At 36.8% G+C, this 23,586-nt stretch overlaps 1 protein-coding gene across 1 annotated transcript in view; it reads left to right on the forward strand.

Moving 5' to 3' along the window:
• The window catches only part of Mdh1 (malate dehydrogenase 1), a 112,920-nt gene that overhangs the window by 12,055 nt on the left and 77,279 nt on the right, over nt 1-23,586 (forward strand). The gene's annotated exons all lie outside the window — the stretch shown is intronic.

The following is a 23,586-nucleotide window of genomic DNA, read 5'->3' on the forward strand; positions in this document are numbered from 1 at the left end:
GATATCTCTATAGTTTTTAGGGTCATCTCTATTACTTTTTTTTAAAGATAGGAATCACAATTGCTTTTTTCCATTCTATTGGGGGGGATACAAGTTGAATAAATTTTGTTTAAAAATAATAAGAGTCTTTCTTTGAATCTTGTTCCTGAATATTTATATAGTTCTGAACCTAGTTTATCTTCTCCAGGTGATTTTCCGTTTCTTGTTTCTTTCAGGCTGATTTCTAATTCTTCTTTAGTTATTTCCTTTTCATTTTCGTTAATTGTTTGCCAGTTGTCTTTTTTAAAATATTTGTCTGTCCACAATTCTGTGTAGTAATTTAGAAATTCTTCTAATTTCAATTCAGTGTTTAATTTTATGTTTTCTTTGGTATCTGCATTTAAGTGTTTCAAAATTTTATATATATTGGGTCTTATTTTATATAAATCATAATTAGAAACAAATTTGTTCCATGATCTCTGTCTTTTTCTGACTTCTCTTTTAGCTATGGCTCTTATTCTTTTATATTCTATTTCATCTTCTAATCTTTTACTGCTTAACCATTTGTGATAGGCTTCTCCTTTCTTTTTGGTTATTTCTTTGATTGTATCATCCCAGATCTTCAGTTTTTTCCTTTTATTGAATTTTTTGGTCTTTCCTAAGCTTTCATTTGCTGCTGCATTTAGTATCGTTTTTATATTAAGCCATTCTATTTCTTCATTTTATTTTATTTTATCTAGATATTGGTTAATTCTTTGTTCATATAGCCATTGTACATTTGTGTCATTCAGTAGTTTAGTTTTATAAACAAATGTTTCAATTTTTCTTTCTGTTCTTGTTACTTGTAGCCATTTAGGTGGTAATCTTAATTTTATTTTAACAAGGAAGTGGTCACTGCTTATTTCATATCCTCTGTGAACTCTAACATCTAGTGAAATTTTTGAAGTATTTTCATTTAATATAAAGTAATCTAATATTGATTTCCATCCTCTTGCTGCCCAAGTATATTTATGTATGTCTTTATGTTTATAGAAGGAATTCATTATTTTTAGGTTATTATAAACTACAAAGTCAATCAATTTTTTACCATTCCTGTTTAGAGTATGTTCTCCATGTATTCCTATATTATTATTAATTTTTGTGTTTCCAATTCTTGCATTTAAGTCTTCTGCTAAAATTACGTAATCGTTTTTATTTATTTTATTATATATGTTTTGTAGCTGATTATAAAAATCAATATTATCCTGTTCTCTTCCCTCTTCTGGGGCATATAAACCAATTATTGTTAAATAGCCTCTATCTATTTTTATTCTAGCTTCTATTATTCTTTCATTCCATAGTTTATAATGTTTTAACTGTTTTGAAAGGGAGTTATGAATCCAAATAATGACTCCTGCTTGTGCTCTTTTAAAATTTCTTTCATTTAATAATTGGTCTAATTCTATTTCTGCTATAGGCCAGGAAGTACAGGGGGAGATATTGAATTCATGCATCAGCAAATTAGTGCTATGAGTGAAGGCTTAGTGATTATTATGGGGGATTTTAATTACGGTGATATCAATTGGAAGGAGGAAATATCACGTAGCAATAAGGAAAATGAGTTCATACATCTTCTACGAGATAATTACTTGAAACAGCAGATAACTGAAAGGACACATGGTGTGAGAGTGTCGGACCTGGTTATTGGTTCAGAGGTTATATGCATAAGTAAGGTGTCCTCGTTACCTCCAATTGGTGAAAGCGATCATGTGGTATTGTACTTGGGAGGTTGCAAAATCTGTGGATTTTTCTGTTAAGAAGGGGTATATACGGAACTACAGGTTAGGCAATTATAACAAGCTTCGGAGTGAGCTTGCATCCATCCCATGGCAGAACATATTGCAAGGGAAAGATGTTAGCAGTGCATGGGATAAAATCAGCAGGTATCTGAGGAAAGCAATATCAGATTGTGTTCCCATAGTCAGAAGGTCAAACAAGGCAGGCGTTAAATGGATGAGCAGCAGTATCAAGTTTGATCTGCAAAAAAAGAAAAGGTTATGGAGAATTTACAAGGAGAAAGGCGACCAGTACACCCATGAGCAGTACAAGGCTCAAGCTAGGAAGGTTACCAGCATAGTAAGAAAAGCTAAATCAGATTATGAGAAGACCTTAGCCAAAGAGATCAAGGGTAATCCCAAAGAGTTCTTCCGCTATGTGGCAAGTAAGAGGAAGAATGACTTCGAAAGGATAACTTTAGTGGGTGCTGATGGTATTGAGGTGACAAAATCAGATGTAATAGTCGAGTTACTGAGTGATCACTTTTCAAAAGTCTATCACCCAAGTGATGATATCTCGATACCTGTAGCAATACCTAATGTGAGAATTGAAGCTAAAGAATCAGAGGTATTAAATATATTGCAAAATTTAAATGCAAACACTGCTGTAGGCTTAGATGGAATATCAGCTCGGGTGTTGCATGAATGTGCAAATGAATTGTCAACCCCTCTTACTTGGATATTTAATTTAAGTTTGAACTCTAGTATGGTCCCTAGTGGGAGGAAGTTAGGCAAAGTGTGGTTCCTTTGCATAAGGGTGGCTCTAAAACTGCGGTAGTTAATTACAGACCAATCGCCATCTCAGGAGTAGTGGTAAAAGTATTGGAAAAGTTGGTTAAAGACAAAATTCAAGAATGGGTGGATCAGAATATGATACTCTATAGAGGCCAACATGGTTTTGTTAAAGGTAGATCCTGCCTTAGCAATCTATTAACTATTCATAAATAGAATAACATCTGAGTTGGACATAGGAGCAGGCTACACAGTGATACTTCTGGATTTTGCTAAGGCTTTTGACAGGATACCCCATAGAACACTGTTACTCAAATTGGAGCAGATGGGAATGGATATTAAATTGGTGATATGGATAGGAGAATGGCTCAGGGAGAGATACCATAAGGTGGTGTATGGAGGAGCTGAGTCCAGAATGAGGCAGGTGACCAGTGGTGTGCCTCAGGGCTCTGTGCTTGGGCCAATGGCTTAAAGGGAGATATTCAGTTGTTTGCTGATGATGCAAAGTTGTGTAGTGCAATAAAAAATCAAGCTGATGTTGAAAGTTTGCAGGATGATTTAAATAAGCTGTTAAAATTGGCAAAAGATAATGGATGTCAGTTCAATGTGGAAAAGTGTAGTCATGCATTTTGGGATTAAAAGATTACCAGCTGTGTACTACATTGATGGAAAGGTACTCTAAGAGATTGATGAGGCTAGGGACTTAGAGGTGTTGGTAGATAGGGAGATGAAGTTCATAGGACACATTGCTAAGGTGTCCAAAATTGCACATAGGATTACTTGGTTGTTGAGGAACACACTGACATCCAGAGATAAAGAGGTTATTATTCCCCTTTATAAAGCATTGATACTTCCACATTTGGATTACTGTGCTCAGGTCTGGTCACCTGGATCCCTTGGAGATGAGGAGGCTGTGGAGAGGGTTCAGAGAAGAGTGACCAAGTTGGTGAGTGATATAAAAAATGCCCCCTACATTGATAGATTGAGAGCTTGTGGATTGCAGAGATTGGTTGATAGGCGAAGAAGAGGGGATGTGATAGAAACATTTAAATTACTGAAAGGTTTTTATAGGATTGATGCAGGGGAAATGTTTCAGCTGTGTAATAGTGATGGAAGAACAAGAGGTCATCTCTGGAAATTAAAGAAGAGTGTGGCTAACAAAGGTGTCAGAACAAGGTTTTTTGCCTGGAGGGTGGTGAACGAGTGGAATTCATTGCCTGACTTAGTTGTGAGCTCTTCGTCTGTAAATGAATTCAAGAAGAGATATGACAGATATTGTTTTGCTACTTTGGGTCTCCCGCGATGAGTCTACTGACTCCATGGAGATACCCGTAATAATAATAATAATAATTTCTTTATATGCTATTCCTCTTACATTCCAGTTTGCTATGTTTATTATATTTTGTTGTTTCCATTTTTGTTTTACCTTTTCCATTCCAGGGTCGTTTCCCATAGATTCAATCTGATTATCTTTTTTCTGTCAGCTTAGTAGAATTATGTTCTCCATGTCAGGGGACTAGCCTGACGATGGAATAGTTCAGTGGTAGGGCTGCTACCTTTAGGCTTCTGAACTAGCCTTCTTCCAAATTTATACCCATAGGAGGAATAGGGTATATTGAAGGGGAAAAGAGTAGATTATATATAAGAATTATAGTAAGGTTTATAGAGAGGGCATAGTTGTAAGGCCAGAAATGAAAAGACCCCATGGCCCTCGAGTACTCTAATAGCATAAGGGTCATAAAATAAGAGTTGGCTGATAAGGCCTTATAGGAAAGATTAAAGTAAATGGATCTTCCTCAAAGTAGTAGAAGGAGAGGATAGATCCAGCTAGGGGGGGTCCATGGGAGTGCTGCTTCCCTTACAATCAAGATAATTGCCCCTTATGGTCCAGTTGGTCCACGAGTCCTTATTCAGTATATTCGGACCACCCCACCATACACACACATGCACACAAGCACGCATGCACGCGCATGGTGGGCTCTCCTATCTGCCACCCAGGGGACATGCTCTCTAGGGATTACAGGGTCCTCCGAGAGTATGGAGAAATATATATGTTTAAAATAATTCTTTTTTTTCTTAATAATGATTCCATACATTAATGTTGCATAGCAGAAAATTGCACATACCCCCTGAAGACCTTTCGCTTAACCCTGGGGGTACACGTACCACACTTTGAGAAACACTGCAGTACACCATTGTCACTAAATTTAATAATTTTAATCTTAGTATCTAATGTAATAGAGTTTGAGTCTTCTTGATTTTTATCTGCTATTATTAGCAACAATTATTAAAATTGTTAATAACTGCAGATGATAATGAGTTAAAATTAAGTTATTTAGCTTGTAATCTAGGTGCAAAACATAGGTGCACTGAGCAATAATGACCTAAGTCACATAAACTGCACATTTGTTGATTTGTGGCAGCATTATGTCACTAAAGCTATTGTGAGCGAATCTGACATCATATAAATGGGCACTTTTCATAACTGAAAATTGCTATGTGTGGATTATCGTAAGACAGGTTTTTACTGCAATATTAACTACTGAATTTTTAAAGGCATCTAATTATGCATGTACCAATATGGATTTGAAGCTATGATCATCAAGCAAAAATTGTCATACTTCGGACATATTATGCAAGCAAATGACAGTCTGGAGAAGATGATGATGCTTGCTAAAGTTGACGGAAGCAGGAGAACAGGAAGACCAAGAATTAGATGGAGTTAAAGAAGCAACTGGAGTGCTCTTGGAGGTTCTGAAAGACATGGTCAGGGACAGATCGGAATGGAGAGTGTATGTTTGTGGAGTCGCCAGGAGTCGGAAACTACTCGATGGATCATAACACACACAGTATGGATTTGCAATTAAGTTGGATGTCTGCTTATAGTAATATCCATATTACCATGATATTTTCTAATTTTAGGACTCTCTTAAGCCAATCTCATATCCCAATCTCAGGATTGAGAATAGCTTATCTGGAGATGTGTAGCTGTTTGCCAATACTGCAAAGTTAAAAAGAACTGTGAGAAGTAGAGCAAATGTGGTTGCCTTGCAGGAGGATCTCAATAGGCTATATGAGTGGAGCTATCAGTTTAATGTTGCAAAGTGCAAGGTCTGAAATTTGGTAGGCAAGGTTGGAACACAGAGTATATAATTAACTTTTGAAGGTGGTGGAGGAGATGGGAAATCTGGTAGTGATGATGGACAAATTTGAAATTTAGAGGAGTCACGTTGCTACAATTATAAGAACATCGCAATGGATTATGGTAATAATGAGGAGGTTATGGTTCCCTTGTATTAGGCTTTGATCAGGCCGCATATGTACCACTGTGCAGATTTGGTCACCTGAGTTTCAAAGGGACGAGGATGTATTGTAGAGGATCTCAGAAAGGCTTACTAAGTCGGTGTCAGATATAAGGAGAGATTGAAGAATGCAGAGCCTTGTGAATAGAAGGAGAGGGGATGCGATTAGGACATTAGTCGGTGACTGATTGTGACCAGATTAATGTGGAGGATATTTGTCATTGAATAGAGGGAACACAACAGGTCACCCTGAAAGAATCCAAAGAAGCAGGTTCTTTGCATGGAAAGTGATTAGTGAATGCATTGCCTGAGTATGGAAACTTGAATCGGTTTGAGGCACAGTTTCAATGATCTTTTTGTAATATAAGAGAGTATGGACTTTCCTCCTGATAAGTCCTGGAATGCAGATGTTAATATTAATCACATTCACCTAACTGATATTCTAAGGAAATGTTTTTTTCCACACTAGTGAAATTTGATACCACCTATTTGTGAAAATTGAATACTTGTAAAGCAATGAAACCACAAAATGTCATGCCCTGAAATAAATATTAAAGAGATGTGTACTCATTTTTTTCAAGCCATCCAAACTTTGATCCACTCTTTTGTGTTTATGTACTAGATTTTTTCTATCTAGTCGAAGAAAAAAAATCTTCAATTTCTCATCTTATGCTGGGTAGTAAGGTACATTGTGTGGATAGAACCAAGTTTTACATCGTTGTGTTTTCCTATATTTTACCTTTATTATTCCTTTTATCACTATTCTTCTACTCTACAATCAGACCTAATAATTATCTATTTTGGGGCTGTCTCCTTTTCAGATATTCACAAATTTATATATTTGAGCTGTGCTAGCCAGTATCCTATAATAGAAGGATGTCTCTTATTCAGAGAGACATTCCCAGAATTTCATTCATTTGCTCATTAACAAAACTCTTTATTTCGGCTATGTAAATTTCAGCTAAGTCGTGCCCTCTAATCTAACTCTATAAACCTTCAATTCCCTCCTGCTCAGGTTCAGATTTTATGAGTGGTAGTTTGATCTCATATTCAGGCAAAACTCGGGTATAAAACAAAACATGTTTATTTGGATCTTAAGACATATACAACTATAATATATCACACAGTCAATGGATTCAAGGTCATGCAAAATCAATTCATACTAAATTAATTCTAAAGTCATACTAAACAATACCAGACAAAGGAAATAAGCACAGTACTATATAAGCAATAATTCTCCTCCATACGTTTCTCATTAACATACTCAGATTTAACGTTAAAGAAATTCCGATCAGATTCTATCTGCTACACTTGTCTCATATATTGAATTCTATCACACTCAAATATAATCGTTCTCAGACAATTTGTCTAATGGACACCAGCTATTACAAATTAGAATATCACTTAGAGTTCTCTAGTAAACTGTCTAAATATAATCATTACACAACTACTGTCTTTCCTCTAATGCAACTGAATAACATATAACAAATTTCTGTACTTTACCAACTCTATGCCAGAAATCAGGTCTGCCATATCTGCCACCTTTTGTTAAGCACGACTTGGTACTTCCATTGCATCCACGTGTAGGGTCTGATTAGACTATACTTTGCAACTGGCTTTGTTTCTGCATTGTCCTTGATTAGCTGCGGACATACTCGTATCTGCTGCCGCTTCTAAGGAAACATTCGCCATTCCTTTCCGATGGGATTTTTAGCAAAGACTCGTAACTGCTGATGCCGACATCTCACGCTCAGCTCCGTCAGAAATCTATCAAACATCTTTAGGAATAGGCTTGCTGTCCGACATCGCTGCCCCGTCTCACGTCCGTCTTGACCAGAAAAGACCAAAATCCTAGGAGTAAAAAAAAGGCCTTGAAAAATGGCGCGCATCGCCTTTTATTCCTACTTCTTGCACCCTCTTTTTCCTTGTGGATTTTCACATGGAATAATAATACTCCTAGAGCAGAAGGAGAATACATTGATCCTGTATTCCCCTTCTGCTCTAGGAGTGCTCTTTTCCCGGAAAGCGAACTAAAGTTATCTTCCGCATATGCCACTGTCTCTGGCTCTACGCTCAACCTGCATAGCTCGCATGTGACCTTTGGACTACTGTTTAGAACTTACTCGGTGATTTACTATATACAAAATTGTCTTAATGAAATTAATATTTACACATAAATTCTCTACTTAACAATTTTGAATAGACAACATTGAATCATAATAATTTACATGAAGGGAACGTATATTCTTACACACACTTAATAATTTCTTTTATTTTCTGCTGGAGTGCAAGTTTCTCCTTCATCTTTTATATTAAACTTGTTAAATCCTCAATGAATAGTTTCCTTTTCCAAGTTCTTCATTCAGGATCAAACAAAGGTCCCCTCTTTCTAAAAAAAATTTTAGAAAGAGGGGACCTTAATTTTTTTGTTTTCAGAAAAGTTTTCAGAAATTTCTTTTTAGATCCCCTCATCTTGTTAGATCTAACTTCTGGCTTATGTTTAGGTAAGAAAACATACTCTACACCCCTCCTGACTGATTTAATTTTTTTCTTACTACTTGCAATGTTAAGATCGTTTTGTCCTTCCGAATTATACACTTGTTATCCATTGATCTCTTACAGGAAATTATTAAATTCCGCTCAATACAAGATAGTTAACTTCCAAAAGTATCTTCACTTGTCTCACGCTCACTCTTGTTTGTAGCCTCTTCATCTGAATTTGTTTCTCCTTCTTCTTGGTCAACTATATCAGGATTCTCAAGGATCTTTGATGTGGAGACCTCATTTTGTTCTGATTTGGTGAGTGCGCTGTGCTCAGCGTCTCCCTCAGTCGGTCTCTGTTTACTCTCTCTGGTGTTTCCAGAGCATATGGACACCTCCCTCACTCCGAACTTATAATTCCCTTCCAGCTTTTGTACTTCTCCTTCTCTGTTGAAAACAGACTTCCTTCCTAGAATAGTCACAGGAGAAACTGCATTTTGTTAGGAAGTCATCTCCTAGGATTATTCTTAAATGTGGGAGGGAGTTTCTTGGCAGGACTATAAAATTATGCTAAATGTACATGCTATAATCGGATAATCCTACTCTCAACCTTACCGATTTTGTTGCGTGTGTAATAAAGGAGGATATTCCCAGAAGCTTAATAGGTCTACTGAGATGTTTGATTTTTCTCTTTACATAGGATTCCAGCTTCCTGAAATGGTTTTCGGAGATGATCGAAGTTTGGGAACTGGTATCTATTATAATGTCCTAAACTTTCTCTCGCAGATCCTTCTAACGTAATTCCAGGGATTTGTCTCTCTGATTTCATCGCCTCCCCCAATGCTTGTTTGGTGCAAACATGTGACTTGGCCTCTGTGTAAAATTTCCCTTTTGAGAATCCTTACCTATTAAAACAGTTTCGGGCTAGATGCCCTATCTTATTACAATTATAGCACCTTGGGGGGGGGGCTCTCTGTAATAACCATTTTTTTTTATATTTCTTATAAAATGGACTCACAGAGTCCATTTTATCGAGTTGCGGTCTTTGCAACTTTTCAACTTCCTTCTGAATTAGGTCAGTGGTCCTCTCATCTTGAAGGGAGGAACTCCTGGTTTCTCATTGAAACTGTTGTTAACTGATTAAGCACAGCATCGAGACATTCCATAACAGGCTGCTGTAATTTCTCCACTTCTTGCCTGATTAATGAGCGAACCTCGTTAAAACTAGGAACACCAGTAGTAACCTGGCAAACTGACTTGGGTCTACTTCCTTCATTTTCTTTCTGTGCTTTCTGCTTTTCCTTCCTTTCTGGATGTTCTTTCCTAGTGCTCTGATCCCTATTGCGTCTCTCTCTTCCGTAATCATGTTAACAGGACCAACTATCTTTCTCTCTCTTTTACTGCTGCATAACATGCTTCTAAATTGGATATTTCTTTTCCGAATGAATGCTATCTCCCTTAGTTCTTGTCTTAATCCTATCCTAAAGTGCTGGAAAACTGTCCAGTTCAGATGGTGCTTGTCTTCATCAGAGACAGAGTGTTGGTGAGAGCTAACAATCTGTTGTGGAAATCAGATACACTCTCTTTGTCCTTGTGCACCATTTTCTGAAGTTTCCACAAATTTGGTCCCACGTTCTTTACCCTCGAGAACTGAAATATGAGGATCTCATTGAATTTTGAGCAGTTCAGGGTCTCCTTTAGAATTGGTGAGGAGTAAAAATAGGTTTTTGCCTTCCCAGCTAGCTTGCTGTCTAGCAGAATGAGCAGTTGGAAGTCACTCCATCAGCCAATCTTTCTCAGTTCCTTGATATATTCGAAGAACGCTATTACATCATCCGATTCTTCTCCAGAAAACTAAGGGAATATCTGTTGGGGGTTTATTCTGAAAATTCAGAATCATATGTTAGTTCTGCACTTCTCGGGAGAGACATACTTGCATTCAGCTTACAATGTGATATAAAAGTTATTTCTACTACCTCCAATAAATTCCTGATTGCCTGATATGAGGTCAAGACCAACTCACTGTGATTATTGATCAATCAAACTAAATTTAAGGGATATAATAAATTTAGTTTAATCCTTTATCCCAATGAGAGCAAACAAAGTTTGTGCCTGAAAATATCTTCAGGACTGAATATAGTGTTGTACTACCTTACCTGGGTAAGATAGTGCAACTCCAAGGCAACTCGTAGCAAAGGTGGAGCAAGCTACCAACACTCCTATAAACTTTCAACTTCAATAAATTTAATGGAACTAATCACATCCTGTTGGTTGCGGCATTGTTACATCGTTGCTGTTTCCTATATTTTACCTTTATTATTCCTTTTATCACTATTCTTCTACTCTACAATCGGACCTAATAATTATCTATTTTGGGGCTGTCTCCTTTTCAGATATTGACAAATTTATATTTTAGAGCTGCGACAGCCAATATCCTATAATAAAAGGGACTCTTATTCAGAGAGCCATTCCCAGAATTTCATGCATATGCTCATTAACAAAACTCTTTATTTCGGCTATGTAAATTTCAGCTAAGTTGTGACCTCTAATCTAACTCTATAAACCTTCAATTCCCTCCTGCTCAGGTTCAGATTTTATGAGTGGTAGTTTGATCTCATATTCAGGCAAAACTCGGGTATAAAACAAAATATGTTTATTTGGATCTTAAGACATATACAACTATAATATATCACACAGTCAATGGATTCAAGGTGATGCAAAATCAATTCATACTAAGTTAATTCTAAAGTCATACTAAACAATACTACACAAAGGAAATAAGCACAGTACTATATAAGCAATAATTCTCCCCCATACGTTTCTCATTAACATACTCAGATTTAACGTTAAAGAAATTCCGATCAGATTCTATCTGCTACACTTGTCTCATATGTTGAATTCTATCACACTCAAATATAATCGTTCTCAGACAATTTGTCTAATGGACACCAGCTATTACAAATTAGAATAATCACTTAGAGTTCTCTAGTAAACTGTTCAAATTCAACCATCACACAACTACTTTCTTCCCTCTAATGCAACTGAATAACATGTAACAAAATTTCTGTACTTTACTAACTCTATGCTGGAAATCAGGTCTGCCATATCTGTCAACCTTTTGTTAAGCACGACTCGGTACTTCCATTGTGTCTACGTGTAGGGTCTGATTAGGCTATACTTCGCACCTGGATTTGTTTCTGCATTGTTCTTAATTTTATTAGCTGCCGGACATACTCGTATCTGCTTCCACTTCTAAGGAAACGTTCGCCGTTCCTTTCCGATGGGATTTTTAGCAAAGGCTCGTAACTGCTGATGCCGACGTCTCGCGCTCAGCTCTGTCAGAAATCTATCAAACATCTTTAGGAATAGGCTCGCTGTCCGACATCGCTGCTCCCATCTCGACCAGAAAAGACCATAATCCCAGGAGTAAAAAAAAGGCCTTGAAAAACACGCTGCACATCTCCTTTTATCCCTACTTCTTGCACCCTCTTTTTCCTTGCATTTTTTCGCATGACACTTCCCAATCTTTCCCCCTGGTTGATCCCATATTCTCCTTCTGTTCTAGGAGTGCTCTTTTCCCAGAAAGCGAACTAAAGTTACCTTCCGCATATGCCACTGCCTCAGGCCCTATGTTCAACCTGCATGGCTCGCACGCGACCTTTGGACTACTGTTTACAACTTACTCAGTGATTTACTATATACAAAATTGTCTTAATGAAATTAATATTTACACATAAATTCTCTACTTAACAATTTTGAATAGACAACATTGAATCATAATTTACATGAAGGGAACATATATTCTTACACACACTTAATAATTTCTTTTATTTTCTTCTGGAGTGCAAGTTTCTCCTTCAGCTTTTATATTAAACTTGTTAAATCTTGAATGAATAGTTTCCTTTTCAAAGTTCTTCATTCAGGATCTAACACAAGTGAAAAAGACCTGCAAGAAAACATACAATGTTCACTGTACAAACATACAATGAGTGTGTCATCATGCATGACACACTCATTCAAGATTATTGATTCGATGTTATTGATGAAAGCTGATGAACTGCAGCCAAAGAGAACAGAAGTTCAACTGCAGGATAGTGAAAAATAGACTCATAGAATATACATAAGTGGGCATGCTTACCTGTTTTTGATTTACAGTTATTAAAAGAAAATTTTAGTGGTTCAGTAAAATTTTTGAATTGAAGTGTTTATCTAGCAAATAAATAAATAGAAATATCTTTCAAGCAAAAATAGTCAATTTGAAAAATGTGAACATTTGGATGTTTTGCATTGATTTAACATTTTTTTAAAAGTGCAATGGATATTTTTACAGTACAAATAGATATATATACAATAGATTCTGGTTAATTGGTCTATCAATTAGTCAGGTCAGCTGTTTTATGGACAAGTCGGGAAGAACAAAAAAAAAATGAAATATATATAATAAGCACATGAGAATTATTTGGGACACAATGCTGTTTAATTGGGCCAGCCTCTAACCTCCACCACATGGAGTGTTAGAAAAATTATGTAATACTGATGATACATGCTAATTTGTCACACCACATCTTTTTGTTCCCTATGAAGGATAACAAACCAGAATGGGATAGTTAGTATAAGGCGTCAAGATGGGGGGGGGGATAGGGGACTTTTGCGCTTTATTTACACTATTGCCAAGAGTATTAGGAACAAGGAAAGGAGGAGGAATTTTTGGCTCTTCCTGGCCACAGGTTATTGGCATTAGTGAGACATGGCTAACAGAAGATAATATAGTTAGTGGGATAGAATGTGAAGGGTATAGTGTGTTCAGGAAAGACAGAGAGAAAAAAATCGGGGAAGGAGTATTATTAATGATAGCTGATAAACTGCAGCCAAAGAGAATAGAAGTTCAACTGCAGGATAGTGAATAACATGTGATCAAATCATTGTTTCTCTAGCTTACAGTTAATGATGTAACTCAGCTTGTCCTGTATATTTATGTATGCTCCAGATGATGATCTTGATGTGAAGATTGAAACGTCAGGATAATAAAAAGGTTTTTTAACACGGTTGTAAATTCCACAAATTTTTAAAATGAACATCATTATATAATCATTTTGCATTTATGTTTCTGTTGTAATAAAAACAATAGCAATTGAAGATTTTCTTATATTTTTGTCTTATAATCCATCAGGGGTGATATTTAATTGTTTGCGTCAGGGTGCAATCTAATCTGATGACGGCACTGCACGCTACAATTGCTCACACTAGTCCCCTTGTTCTACGGGATTGTGGTTGTCTCACTACTGTAACAAACTTTGTTTGTGTGCTTTGAAGATGCTGGATAGAATACCAGCGAAATATTAGCAATTAAGTCGATAAATAATTATTTTCTTATCGATCTGTGTTTGCATCTATCCCGTTAAAATCCAATCAACATGTACATCTACACGTTTCTGACACTCAAGTACCATTTACGTTCAATAAAGTTATCTTTCTTTTGCTTGTGGCATAATGATAAAATTCTTTTGAATGGCCTTAATTGCATGGCCAATTTCTTTTCATACTCCGATTTAGCTTTCTGCACAATAGTCGTTAATTTTCTGGCCTTGGCTTTATATATCATAACTCCTCTCACTCTTATTCTCATATTCTTTCCACATAATCTTCTTGTGGATATCTTGCTTAATAAGGTTGTACATCCATTTCACTCACGACCTATTTATTATTATTATTATTATTATTGTGTGACACTTCCATGGAGTCCAAAGACTCATCGAGGGAAAGCACCCACTCCACAACTGTCTCCGCCGAATTCTCCAGCTATAATCATGATCTACACCAATGCCATCTACTGCACACTACCACTGCTAGTATTTTCACGGACAATCACAAACATCCATGCCCATAGTGGAATTCGAACCCACAGCCTTTTGGCTGGAAGTGGATGTGTTAACCACTCCACCAACCAGGCTGAGTGGTTAGTGTTATTTATTCTTCGAACACTCATTTAAGCACTTTTTTTTTTCAAGATTCCCATGCATTGCTGACATTTTTCTCATTCTTTAACTGATACCATGGGACCAAAGATAGTATTCTCCTAAGTTGGTCATAATTTTCAGCTTTGTAGTTGAACTTGTAACCTGTTGTAGAACTTTTCCTTTTACCTCCCCAGACATAGTTAAAAGGCCCAAAGCCATGTTTGAAGACATTCATATTTTTAATATTAAGAGGTACCTGTGGCATAGTAAATTAATAATAGAACACGTATAGACCACAGTAATAACTTTAATTAAATAAAGGTACAAATATTTCTTACTGAAAGTAACAGTACATCCTCAGTGTAGAACAAACAGTTAAAAGGAATGGAATACAAAATACAGAACAGTCGGTGGATCACCAAATAAATTGTTGCCACTTGCCAGAAGATTAATTACTAAAATATTATTAAATACTTCTTTAAAGATCATAATTTCATTGATGGTTGCATAAAATAAGAGTCTCCCAAACGTTTGGGAGAGAGAGAGAGAGACAGTCATTTCGATTTAAATTCGGCCCATGTAAGAGGGCTTCACAACTTTCTCTTAAAAAGGCGTTCATATTTATACCTGCATCTGTGGAGAAGACAAGCTTTATATTATGAATATTATGATTAGTGTCAATGCTATGTTGTACTAGACCAGACTTATGAGGTTTCATGTATTTGAATATGGTATATGAATAGATGGCAACAAGTGAGAAATTTTGTTGATAAGAAAATATGTAGGAATAAGATGATACTGCTTCAAAATTCTGCCTATAGGTTCTGAGGTGGCTGAAGTGTAAGGGATTGGAACTCTGCAGTCTGTTGAAGAATCCTGAGGTGTTGGAACATAGGAATCAATTATCTGCTGGATTTGATTGGGGTTGTAACCATTAGATTCTATGAACTTTTTTACAGTTCAAATGTTCAAGGATGTTCAAATCAAAGAGTCTGACTTATTAGTCAGTTTTAATATTGTTTCCCTTTTTACCAATATTCCATTAGCTGACGCTGTCAACTTACTATATGATGATTTCCCTCCGGATATTGCAAAGATTTTTGAATTCGTTATACATTCAGGTTATTATTATAATTATTATTATTGTTCCGGGGAACTCCAAGGAGTCGACAGACTCATCGAGGGAGGCCCTAACATCATGTCAAGAACAACTATTCAACATTCACACTGTATCTATCATACCTTGCCTTTAACTCATTCACGGTCGTAGCACCCACAACAGACTCTGGAAGCTTATTCCACTCATTCACCACTCTCCAAGTAAAAAACCTAGCTCTAACACCCTTGTCAACCACACTCTTGCCCAGCTTCCATGCATGGCCCCTAGTCCTCCCACCACCAGTCATATTTTCAAAAATATCTTCTAGATCAATCTTATAAAAACCCTTCAGTAATTTGAATGTCTCAATCATATCACCCCTCCTTCGCCTATCATCCAATTTCTGCAACCCACAAATCTTCAACCTATTCTCATAAGGTTCATTCCACAGACCTGCTATCATCTTGGTCACTCGTCTCTGGACCCTCTCCACTTCCTCCCCATCACGAAGAAACCCTGGTGCCCATAACTGGGCACAGAAGTCCAGATGGGGTCTTATCAAGGCTCGATACAGAGGAACAACAACTTGTTTGTCTCTGCATGCTAAAGTATTTTTCAGAAGCCAAGTGATTTTGTGAGCTGTTTTAGTCACTTTTGCAATGTGCCCCCTAAACTTCAACTCCCTGGCCTCATCAATCTCCTGGAGTACGGTTCCACCAATGCGATATACTGCTGCTATTCTTTTCACCCCAAAGTGCATAACCTTACACTTTGCCACATTAAATTGACATCCATTTTTCGTAGCCCAGTCCTCCAAACTATCCAAATCATCCTGTAAAATTTTGACATCCTGTGCACTCACAATTGCTCTACCCAACTTTGCATCATCAGCAAACAAGTGAACACTTCCTCTCAAATCTTTTCCAATATCATTGATGAACAAATTGAAAAGCAGTGGTCCAAGAACAGAGCCCTGCAGCACTCCACTAGTCACAAGACGTCTTTTAGACTCCACTCTTGAATAAACCACTCTCTGGTATCTCTCCTTCAACCACTCTCCTATCCATCTCACCAACCCTATATCTATCCCCATCTGCTCCAGTTTACTGATTAGGGTTCCATGTGGTATCCTATCAAAGGCCTTGGCAAGGTCCAGTAGTATCACTGTAAACCTATTATCACTGTGTTATAAAACGTGAGCAAGTTACTGAGGCATGATCTACCCTTCACAAAACCATGTTGTCCCCCATACAATATCCCATTTTCATCTATCCAATCCTGTATTCTTTTCTTGACTAATTTCTCTAAGACCTTGACAATGATTTCTGATATGCTAATCGGTCGGTAATTTACAACAGCAGTCTTGGAACCACCTTTATGCAGTGGAACTATTTTCCCCTCTTTCCACCCGCTCGGGACTAACCCAGACCCGAGACTCAAATTAAACAAAATGGTCAAGGGTACTGACAATTCTTTAGCTGCGTCTCGTACAACACGAGCTGGTATACCATCCAATCCCACAGATGTATTGACATTGAGGTTATGCAATAGACTACTCACCTCCACTTCATTCACCACAATTCCCGTATAATCTACTGGTTTGTTCGTTTCTGCAATGTCACCACCTGGGTGATATATTCTTGCAAAGTGCTCACTCAGTAACTCAACTATCTCAACTGATTCAGTTACCTCCCTACCATCGGCATTCTTTAAAATCATTCTGCCATGTACATTTTTCCTTTTACTTGCTACATATCTAAAAAACTGTTTAGGATTCTCTTTAGCCTGCATGGCCAATGTTCTTTCGTAATCCTTTTTTTTTGCTTTTCTTACCACACTCGTCACCCTTCTGGCCTGCGCTTTATACCGTTCATGTGCCTGCCGGTCACCTTTCTCCTTAAATTCCCTCCATAGTTGTTTCTTTTTTTGCAGCTCAAGCTTAATGGTGTTATTCATCCATTTAACCCCTACTTGATTTATTATTCGGACTCTAGGTATACAGTCAGCCATTGCTTCATGCAAGCACTTCTTAACTACCTCCCATGCACTATCAACTTCTAGTCCTTGCAGTTGTACATGCCATGGCACTGAACAAATCAAACTCCTAAGCTTGTCATACTTTCCAGCCCGATAATTCCACATGTACCCTGTCTTAATTGAAAATTCTGCACCTTTAGCCACCTCCCAAGTTAAGACCCTATGATCACTCTCACCGATTGGTGGCAATGTGGCCATATTTGTTACAGCCAAATCCTCAGATGTAATTACTAGGTCAAGCACTCTCTGACCCCTAGTATTTTCCATTACATGCTGTCGCAGATAGTTATCCCTTAATAACTGCATAAAATCCAGTTCCTTCCTTCCGTGTGTCCTCTCCTCACTCCAATCAATGCGACCATAGTTGAAATCTCCCATAATAATCACCCTCCTTCCACTCATTTCTTCTATTTGCTTGTGCATACTGTCACCACCATCTTTTCCATCACCTGGTCTATAGCAGCACCCAATTGTATATTTAGTTCTGCTAGCCACAATCTCACGCCAAATGGCTCAAATGTGCTCTTTTCTCTATCCTGCAATTCAACTTCTATTCTCCTTGGCTGTAGCTCATCAGCTATCATCAACAATACTCCTCCCCCCATTTTATTCTCTCTATCATTCCTGAACACACTATACCCATCACATTCAATCCCACTAGTTATATCATCTACAGTCAGCCATGTTTCACTAATACCAATAACCTGTGGTCTGGAAGTGCCAACCATGGCCAAAAACTCTTCCTTCTTGTTCCTAATACTCCTAGAATTAGTGTACATGAATTTAAGACCCCCCATTAGCCCCAACCCTACCTTGATGCCTTATATTAACTATCCTACTCTGATTTGTTGTCCTTATTTGCTCTGGCATATTATATTCATTCTTACATTCAACTGCCTTCCTAAGGACTATATATCTACTCCCCCCCCCTTAACAAATCTAGTTTCCCTGAATTTGCACATCCACTTCATTCAGCAACACTTTCTTAAGTCTTCTTACACCATAACCATTCAAATGCAAGCCATCCATCTTATATAGATCCTTTCGCCCATCAAACTCACTCCACACGTCCACAAATTCCACACCACTCATCATACATAACCCACGCATAAAGTCATTCGCAATTATGGCCCTCCTTTTAAACATTTCCAGCTGGAAAAACAAGATCTACAAACAAGTTGAAGGTTCTGCCATGGATAGCCCTCTGTCGCTACCTTTGGCAAACTATTTTTTGAAACATCTAGAAGACACCTCGTTCTCATCCATTCATCCCCAACCCTCTCTTTTGTTTCGTTTTGTCGATGATATTTTTGCTATTTGACCACTTGTAGAAGAGGAACCTACCACATTTCTACAACAGATAAATAGCCTTCATCCACGCATTCAGTTCACCATAGAAAAAGAAAAGTCTGGTAGTTTACCATTCTTGGACATCCTCCTTAAACGCACATTCTCTGGTACTTTGTCTACAAGTGTCTATCAATAATTTGTCCTCTATTAATATTAATTAATAGAGCACATAAAGTGTGCTCCTCTATATTAAGCTTACAACAAGAACTTTTCACTATAAAAAAAAGTTAATAGAATCTAATGGTTACAACCCCAATGAAATCCAGCAGATAATTGACTCCTATGTTCCAACACCTCAGGATTCTTCAACAGACCGCAGAGTTCCAATCCCTTACATTTCAGGCATCTCAAAACCTATAGGCAGAATTTTGAAGAAGTATCATCCTATTCCCACATATTTTCCTATCAACAAAATTTCTCACTTGTTGCCATCTACAAAAGACAAACTGTCACCTCTATCATTAGCTGGTGTTTACCAGATACCATGTAAATGCAATGTATCTTATTTTAGACAAACTGGCCATTCTGTGGAAAAAAGAATGAAGGAACATCAATATTATATCAAATACATGAAACCTCATAAGTCTGGTCTAGCACAACTTAGCATCGACACTAATCATAATATTCAGTAGGATAAAGCTTGTCCTCCACAGATGCAGGTATAAATATGAACACCTTTTCAAGGAAAGTTGCCCTCTTACATCGGCCAAATTTAAATCGAAATGACTGTCTCTCTCTCCCCAAAGTTTGAGAGACTCTTATTTTATGCAACCATCAGTGAAATTATTATCTGTAAAGAAGTATTTAATAATATTTTAGTAATTAATCTTCTGGCAAGCGGCAACAATTTATGGTGATCCACCGACTGTTCTGTACTTTGTATTCCATTCCTTTTAACTATTTGTTCTACACTGAGGATGTACTGTTACAGCGTAGGGCAATTAGAAAATGTACTTGTACATATTTATACATATTTTTATTATACTTTTTCAGAACTTGGCCAGCTATTATGCTGGAGCGGAGGGGGGGGTTGCATCAAAATCTTTGAGACATTGAGGTGGGAGAAGGAGAATGGTCCAGAAAAGGTTGAGAAACACAGCTTTAGAGGAAGCAAGTGACACAATGAAAAAGGAAAAGTTGGTCCTTGTTGGAGATCTAAATAGCAGAGTAGGAAATGATTGTCAGACATACAAAAATATTTTGTGAAAATTTGGAGAAAAGAGCAAAGCTAATAATAATGACAAATGCCTGTTGGATTTCTGCTCAGGACATGGACTGGTTATTACTAACACCATGTTCCAACATAAAAATGTGCACAAATTCACATGGAGAGAAGAGGCAAGGAATAAGAAAAGTCTCATTGACTATGTTATTGTTGATAGTTATGTTTTCCCACGGATGCAGGACACCAGAGTGCACAGAGGATTTGAAATTGGAAGTGATCACCATTTAGTCTTGAGCAGGATAAAATTGAATTTCATATTGAAAAGAAGAACATGTAAGAAAGTTTTAAAGAGAATAAAAGTTGAGCAGCTCTCAGATGTGAACTGTAGACGAAAATACACAAATATTATTCAAGAAAAAATGAAAGAGCTTGAGAGCAGGAACCAAACTTTGGAGATTCATTGGCAAGCCCTGAAGAAACCAATAATTGATTCAGCCAGAGAGGCATGTGGTGAAGTTGTGTGCAAGGATAGAGGCAGTGAAGGAAAGGAAGAAAGCATATCAAAAGTTCCTGACAAATAAGTCACCTTGTGCTCTTAGAGAATATGGAGACAAATGTAAGAAAGCTAAATACTGTGTAAAACTGGCTAAACGAGGACTTGCCAAAGTCCTCGTTTATGGGAGGACTTTGGCAAGAACATAGAAGATAAATATCAAGAAGGTTGCAAGATATTCTGGAGGTTGTTGAAAAAGCTCAGAAATGGAGGAAAGAGTGCTGTAAAAGGAATTAGATTCTCTGACTAAACTGAATAACTGTTGTAATAGATGTGGTATGAAGGTCAGCATTAAAAAGACAATGAAATAGGCAGAAACATTGAAAATATCAACTGCATTGTGAATGGAGAATCTATAGAGCAAGTAAAACGTTTCAGCTACTTAGGCATGATAAAGGTGACATGAAAACATGAGAAAAAGATATCCTTGAAGTATGGAGTAATTACTTTGATAAACTGTTAAATGAAACAAGCAGTGATGACAGCACAGTGATAAAAAACACTGACCAGGCATGCAGTCAGGAATACATATCCATACTTGAAGTAGAAAAAGCCATCAAAAGCCTGAAATGTGGAAAGGCAGCAGGAGTAGATGATATTCGACCAAAAATGCTCAAATATGGAGGTATAAAAGTCATACAGTGGCTGCATAGTTCGGAAGGCCTGGACAGAGGGACAAATTCCAGATGATTGGAGTAGAGCTCTCATAGTACCTATATATAAAAAGGTAAATAAAACTGAATGTGAGAATTATAGAGGTATTTCATTACTGAGTGTTCCTGGCAAGATATATGCAATTATACTTGAGAAACAGTTGAGAAGGATTGTGGAAGAGAAACTTGTTGAAGAACAAGCTGGATTCAGATCAGATAGAGGCTATCAGAATCAGATTTTCACTTTACGACAGATAGTTGAGAAATCATGGGAATATAACAAAGATCTGTATTTAAGTTTTGTAGATCTGGAAAAGGCATATGACAAGGTGCCAAAAGAGAAGCTATTCAATATGCTGCAGTTATATGGTGTCAATGGGGCATTATATCAAGCAATATTTAGTCTTTATTTGAGTTGTAAGTCAGCAGTTAGAATTGAAGGAAGTACAGGAAGATGGTTTAATGTTAAATCTGGTGTGAGACAAGGATGTACATTACCCCCTATCTTATTCATTATCTATATGGATCACATTCTGAAGGTAAGTGGTATTAAACCTGATATCAAAATTGCAGGTGTTAATGTCAGCTCTTTGCTTTATGCGGATGATGCTATACTTCTAAATAAATAAGCTACAAGTCTGCAAGATTCCTGGACTAAACTGAATAACTGTTGTAATAGATATGGTATGAAGGTCAGCATTAAAAAGACAAAGACAATGAAAATAGGCAGAAACATTGAAAATATCAACTGCATTGTGAATGGAGAACCTGTGAAATAATTAAACATTTCAGCTACTTAAGCACGATTTTTAGTGAAGATGGTAAGTTAAATATGGAAATAGACAACAGAATCAACAAAGCTGGTAATGTAGGAAGTCAACTGAATAAATTCATATGGAATAAGAGAGAAATTAGTCGGAACACTAAATTAGCTGAATACAAGACGGTGGTGAAACCAATTTTAACTTATGGATCCGAGAGCTGGGTTAGAAGTAAAACACTTGACCAAAGACTAGAAACTGCAGATATGAGAGTCCTGAGAAAGATTACGGGCATGAACAGATGGCAGCATCCAGGAATGCGTTAGCAGAGCTAATCTCAGGTGGTATGGTCACTTAAGCAGAATGGGAGAGTAAAGATTGGCAAAACAAGTGTTCTCTGCCAGGTTGGCAGGAAAACGACCCAGAGGAAGACCAAGTTATAGGTGGATTGATACAATAAAAAGTGCTTTGGAAGACAGAAATATAAGACCTGATAATATTGGAGTCTTGACATTTAACAGACTGATTTGGAGGAAAATTGTAGATAGGAAGTTAGTAATGATGTAAATTTTTCATGTGGTATACTATCATATCCTGTACACCTCCTTGAGGGTACAAATCAGGAATTTGATGATGATGATGATGAAATTTACAGTTCATAATGTTTGAAAATTCTACCCTCATCCTCAATTCACTTTTCAACTCTTGTGATAATAGTATGGGTTTGTTCTTCTGAGGTTGTCTTTATGTTCTTTGATGAGGGCAGCATTATCCATAATGCAAGCAATCAATTCACCTGTTGTATTTACTCTTTCTTTCTATACGTTGCTTTTCATCCTTCCCCACAAACCAAAATCTAAGTCCTTATTGATCAAAAATCTAAGTGTGTGAGGTCTTGGACACCTTGGTGACTAGTGCATGGGACCACCACAGCTGATCCATTGTTCAGTAAAGTTTGATTTAGATATTGTGTCACCAGATGGCTATAATGTGTAGGAACTCTGTCATGCTGAAGGAACATGCTAATCCTTGTAGCCAAGTGAACATCCTCCAGTAGTAGTAGTAGTAGTGGAAGTTCGTTTTGCAGAAATTATTGATAAATGAATCCTGGTAGACTGTTTGGTGACACAGTTTCAAACAGCTGTATCTCGGCATCATTTGATAATTGGACACATGTTCGTATGAACTTTTTTACTCAGAATAATCATTACTACCACCCTACTAAAATATTTACTATTCTTCCTAAAATACCTTCTATATATATTTATATTAGAACTTAAAAGGATCAATGTAAACCTGAATTCAGAAAATTCCGAAGTTTCATGTTAAAATTTTATTTTAAATAATTTTTTGCGTAGGTTTCCCTGAAGTACATACATTTTTTGTTAAATCTTTAAATTTTTTAATTTGCAGTTTTTTTAAGAAAATATGTGAGGCCATGAATGCATCTTTTACATATTCATTATTAAAACAACTATATAAGTTTATAATAGCAATATAAAGAACAATGTAGATATTTTTATTGATAAAAAGAAAAAAAAATGGTTCCCATTGCTCGTCAGTCATGAAATTCACTTTCAATGATATTTCATTGGCCACAATAAGTAGAACATCTGCTGGAAATTTATTAGAAATATTATCGCTGGAGGTTTAACAAAAAATAAAACCTTACTTTGTTAAATTACAAGTAAAAAATAATAATC

The sequence above is a fragment of the Typopeltis vanoorti genome, chromosome 17 (genome assembly GCF_054136105.1).
Source record: "Typopeltis vanoorti isolate ZY-2024b chromosome 17, IOZ_Tvanoo_1.0, whole genome shotgun sequence".
In the NCBI taxonomy this organism is placed as follows: Eukaryota; Metazoa; Arthropoda; class Arachnida; order Uropygi; family Thelyphonidae; genus Typopeltis; species Typopeltis vanoorti.